The 5,000-nt window shown below is 71.1% G+C and overlaps 1 non-coding gene across 1 annotated transcript; it reads right to left on the bottom strand.

Annotated features, from left to right (window-relative positions):
- Positions 1-2,645: 2,645 nt before the first annotated feature.
- Positions 2,646-2,764, bottom strand: LOC128823585 (5S ribosomal RNA). Its single transcript, XR_008441829.1, has one exon. It is a non-coding gene; the product is annotated as a 5S ribosomal RNA (ribosomal RNA).
- Positions 2,765-5,000: the final 2,236 nt, after the last annotated feature.

The raw sequence follows: 5,000 nt of genomic DNA, 5'->3' as shown, positions 1-5,000 counted from the left end.
CGACAGTGTGTGTGTGGGGGGGAGGCTTAGCAGTCTTCCCCCCAGGCTGGGTGGGGGCCTGGCGGGAGGCGTCGCAGTCTTCCCCCGGGCGGTCCGGTGGGGGAGGCTTAGCAGTCGTCCTCAGGGTGGTCCGGGGGTGGGGGGAGGCCTCACAGTCGTCCCTGGGAGAGCCGGGTCGGCGGCGGTGGCGGGTGTCAGGCTTTACATCCAGCCTCCGGAGGGTGAGCGTCCTCGGACGCGCTGCAGCTGCCGCAGAGAGGCGGCCTCTGAGGCAGGGAGCGGGGCACCGAGGCTGGGGAGTGGGGAGCAGGAGCCGTGGGGTGGGGGGCGTTCAGGACAACAGGTCAAGCCCCGGGTAGCGGCTGTCAAATGTTCAAAGTCCCCACCGGGACAACAGGTCAACCCCAGGGGAAGCAGCTGTAAAATTTTCAAAGTCCCCGTTCGGCCACCAGGTCAACCCGCTGAATCTATTGGGTTGACCTGGCGGCCGGTTTCCTTTCCGGCCACCAGGTCAACCCAATGGATTCAACGGGTTGACCTGGTGGCCGGTTTGCTTTCCGGCCCGGGCGTCACCCCACTCCGAGGGCAGAGCGGCAGTGGTCTTGAGGACCACAGAGGGGGGGCTTAATAGTCGAGACGGAGCCGGTCCGGGGGAGGCTTAATAGTCGTCCCCCGAGGACTCCGGGGGCAGGCTTAATAGTCGTTCCAGGAGAGGCTTAATAGTCGTCCCCCCGAGTACTCCGGGGGCAGGCTTAATAGCCATTCCCCAGGCGGTCCGGCGGAGGCTTAAGAGTCGTGCTTAGCGGCCACCAGGTCAACCCGCGGAATCTACTGGGTTGACCTGGCGGCCGGTTTGCTTTCCGGCCACCAGGTCAACCCATTGGATTCGACGGGTTGACCTGGTGGCCGCTTTGCTTTCCGGCCCGGGTGTCACCCCACTCCGAGGGCTGCGCGGCAGCGGTCCTGAGGACCACAGAGGGGGGGCTTAATAGTCGAGAGGGAGCAGGTCCGGGGAAGGCTTAGCAGTCTTCCCCCGGGCGGTCCGTTGGGGGAGGCTTAGCAGTCGTCCCCAGGGCGGTCCGGGGGTGGGGGGAGGCCTCACAGTCGTCCCTCGGAGAGCCGGGTCGGCGGCGGTGGCGGGCGTCAGGCTTTACGTCCAGCCTCCGGAAGGTGCGCGTCCTCGGAGGCGATGCAGGCGCCGCAAAGGGGCAGCCTCCGAGGCAGGGAGCGGAGCACCGAGGCTGGGGAGAGGGGAGCAGGAGCCGGGGGCTGGGGGGGGTGGGGTGGGGGGGGGGCGTTCAGGACAAGCGGTCAAGCCCCGGGGAGCAGCTGTCAAATGTTCCAAGTCCCCACTCGGCCACCAGGTCCACCCCAGTCTAGCAATGGGGTTGACCTGGCTGATGGCCGGTTAGTGTCAAGGTAAACTCACCGTCGTCCACAGGAGGGCAGCTCTCAGGCCGTCCGGCTGCGGCTGACTCTGGGGCGGTGCCCGGTCCCGGCAGCGAGGGGCGGGGGGGGGGCGCGGAGCGACACGGAGCTAACCGGCCCCCGGGGCCGGGGGCGCCTCCCGCGACTTTGGGGGCCGCGGGTCGTCAGTGGCGTGCAGGCCGGGCCTCTCCCGGGGGATTCGGGGGGGGGGGGGGGCGGTCCTGCGGGCCGGGCGCAGGGGGCTCGAGCGAGCCCGGGCCGGTCCGCCCCGGGGCCGGGGTCTCCGCCTGCGGCTCGGGGGGGCGCGGGTCGTCGGGGGAGGAAGCCCGGGGGAGCTGCACGCCGGCCTGCCAGGCCAGGCCAGGCCTGGCCTGGGTGGCCGCGGGGGGATTCGGGGCGGTCCCGCGAGCCGGCGGCCGGGCGCAGGGGGTCCGAGCGCGTCCGAGCGAGTCCGTCCCGGCCCCGGGGTCTCCCCCTGCGGCTCTGGGGGGCCGTGGGTCCCCGCTGGCGGAAGCCGCTGGGCGCTGGACACCCGCCGTCCGTCCCGCCTGGCCAGGCCTGGCCTGGGTGGCCGCGGGGCGGGGGATTCGGGGCGGTCCCGCGAGCCGGCGGCCGGGCGCAGGGGGTCCGAGCGCGTCCGAGCGAGTCCGTCCCGGCCCCGGGGTGTCCCCCTGCGGCTCTGGGGGCCGTGGGTCCCCGCTGGAGGAAGCCGCTGGGCGCTGGACACCCGCCGTCCGTCCCGCCTGGCCAGGCCTGGCCTGGGTGGCCGCGGGGGGATTCGGGGCGGTCCCGCGAGCCGGCGCCCGGGCGCAGGGGGTCCGAGCGAGTCCGTCCCGGGCCCGGGGCCTCCCCCTGCGGCTTTGGGGGCCGTGGGTCCCCGCTGGCGGAAGCCGCTGGGCGCTGGACACCCGCCGTCCGTCCCGCCTGGCCAGGCCTGGCCTGGGTGGCCGCGGGGCGGGGGGATTCGGGGCGGTCCTGCGGGCCGGCGGCCGGGAGGGTCCGGGCCAGTCCGCCCCATGCCCGGGGTCTCCCCCAGCGGCTTCGGTGGGTCCTCCGCGGAGGAAGCCGGGTGGGGAGCCGGACCCCAGGCGCCCAGACCCGTGACCTGCGGCCGCGACCTCCGACTCGGCAGGAGCGACGAGGGGCTTTCCGGCCCGTCCCCCCCCTCTCCTTCCTCCCCAGAAAAGGAGAGAGAGCTGGCTCGGACCGGGAAAAGCTGCCTACGGCACCTGGGATTCCCAGGCGGTCACCCATCCAAGTACTAGCCAGGCCCGGGACGGTTTACCTTCCGAGATCGGACGGGATCGGGGGCGTTCGGTCCGGTATGGCCGTAGGCACCCGGCCCCCGCGCCTCCTCGCCCGCTTTCCCCTGCCGACGCCCGGGCCTGCCGCACGGTGAGCCCCGGTCGGACTGCCCCCCTGCGGCAGGGCCCCCGTCTCTCGCGGGCCCGGTCCTTTTTTCCTTCTCGAGCTCCGGGGCCCGGGCTGGCCGCCAGAGCCCCTCCGCCCGCCCGCCCTCCCCGGCGTCGGGGAAAATATTGTCCCGGACATCCAGTGCGCCCTGATCCTGTCAGCCGGGGGGGGGGGTGGGTGGGTGGAGGGGGGGCAGTCCCTCGCTGCGGCCGGGGAGGGTGAGCCCAGGGCGGCTTGCCTGCCGTCCGAGTCCCCTCTCGGCCACCAGGTCAACCCCGAGCCGAAAGGGCTGAAAAATTTTCAGAGTCCCCTCCCGGGCACCAGGTCAACCCGTGGAATCGAACGGGTTCGCCTGCTGGCCGGTTCGCTTCCCGGCCACCAGGTCAACCCGTAGGTTTGAACGGGCACGCCCGGTGGCCGCTTTCCCGTCCGGTCACCAGGTCAACCCGGATCTCCCTCCTTCCCTGGGCGCCCCCTCCTCGGAGGCGTCAGGTTCCATTTTCTTTTTCCCCCCAGACTTCCAGGGGCCCGATCCAGTCGGCCGGGAGGCAGTCCCTCGCTGCGGCCGGGGTGGGTGAGGCCAGGGCGGCTTGCCTGCCGTCCGAGTCCCCTCTCGGCCACCAGGTCAACCCCGAGCCGAAAGGGCTGAACATTTTTCAGAGTCCCCTCCCGGGCACCAGGTCAACCCGTGGAATCGAACGGGTTCACCTGCTGGCCGGTTCGCTTCCCGGCCACCAGGTCAACCCGTAGGTTGCCGACGGGGCTAGCCAGTGGCCGGTTTGCTTTCCGGCCGCCAGGTCAACCCCTAGGTTTGAACGGGCACGCCCGGTGGCCGCTTTCCCGTCCGGTCACCAGGTCGACCCGGATCTCCCTCCTTCCCTGGGCGCCCCCTCCTCGGAGGCGTCAGGTTCCATTCTTTTTTCCAGACTTCCAGGGGCCCGATCCAGTCGGCCGGGAGGCAGTCCCTCGCTGCGGCCGGGGAGGGTGAGCCCAGGGCGGCCTGGTCCATGTCTCTAGTGGGCCCGATCCTTTTTTGGGGTGTTTTTTTTTTTTTTTCCGAGCTCCGGGGCCCGGCCCGCCCGGGCAGCCCTCCTCGGAGGCGTGGGGCGGATTTCCCCCCCCCCCCCCCAGACTTCCAGGGGCCCGATCCTGTCGGCCGGGAGGATGTCCCTCGCTGCGGCCGGGGAGGGTGAGCCCAGGGCGGCCTGCTTGGCGGCCGGGTCCATGTCTCTAGTGGGCCCGATCCTTTTCTTCCCTTTTCCGGCTCCGGGGCCCGGGGTGGCCGGGTAGCCCTCCGCGGTGGCGTCGGCAAATTTTTTTAAAAAATCAGACTTCCGTGGGCCCGATCCTGACGGCCGGGAGGCAGTACCTCGCTGCGTCCGGGGACGGTGAGACGCTCGGCCACCGGGTCAACCCGGAGGAAGCGGGCTGGGGGAAAAAAAAAAAAAAAAAAAAGTTTTCCAAGTCTGAAAAATTTTCAAAGTCCCCTCCCGGCCACCGGGTCAACCCCTTTGGAGCGAATGGGTTGACCTGACGGCCGGTCGTCTCGCGGATGTCCGGAAGGGGTCGCCCAACGCCGTCTCGGCCGACCGAGGGAACCACGAGGTGGCGCCCGGTTCCAGTTTCGTACCGCCGAAGGCGGGGCTTTGGCTTTTTCGACCCGTCTTTCGAGGACTGTGTGCGGAGATTTGTGAGGACAGGTTTTTCAGAGCCTGTGAGAACCGGAGCTCAGCCTAGGGGATCAATCCGAGTATTGTACCCGACCCTGCCCGGCGTGGGAGGGGGGGAACGGGCACGTTTGAGGGCGGAGGCCAGCACCCACCCGGCCCTCCGCCGAGACGGCCCGCTTTTCCCGGCTCTTAGCTCACGGGCCCCGCAGCGGCCGGGAGCCGAGCTCCGAGTGTCGGCGCCCCCCCGGAGGGAGGGGGGGCCCGCTCCTCTCGCGCCCGCCGATCGATGTGGCGCTGACGTTCGCGACGGGAAGGGCCCTTCGCGGGCCGGCACCCCAACCGCGGGGCCGTCCGGTGTTCAGGCGGATCGGGACCCTCTTCCTTTTCGCGTGCACGGATCCAGGGACCGATGGGGACTTCCCTCCTCGGGGCGGCCCGGGCACGTGCCCGGCCCTCCATGCGTGGGGCCGTCTGGCCGAGATCTCCGCC

The sequence above is a fragment of the Malaclemys terrapin genome, chromosome 15, assembly GCF_027887155.1.
Source record: "Malaclemys terrapin pileata isolate rMalTer1 chromosome 15, rMalTer1.hap1, whole genome shotgun sequence".
NCBI lineage: Eukaryota > Metazoa > Chordata > Testudines > Emydidae > Malaclemys > Malaclemys terrapin.
This window is presented reverse-complemented; position numbering and strand designations above follow the sequence as displayed.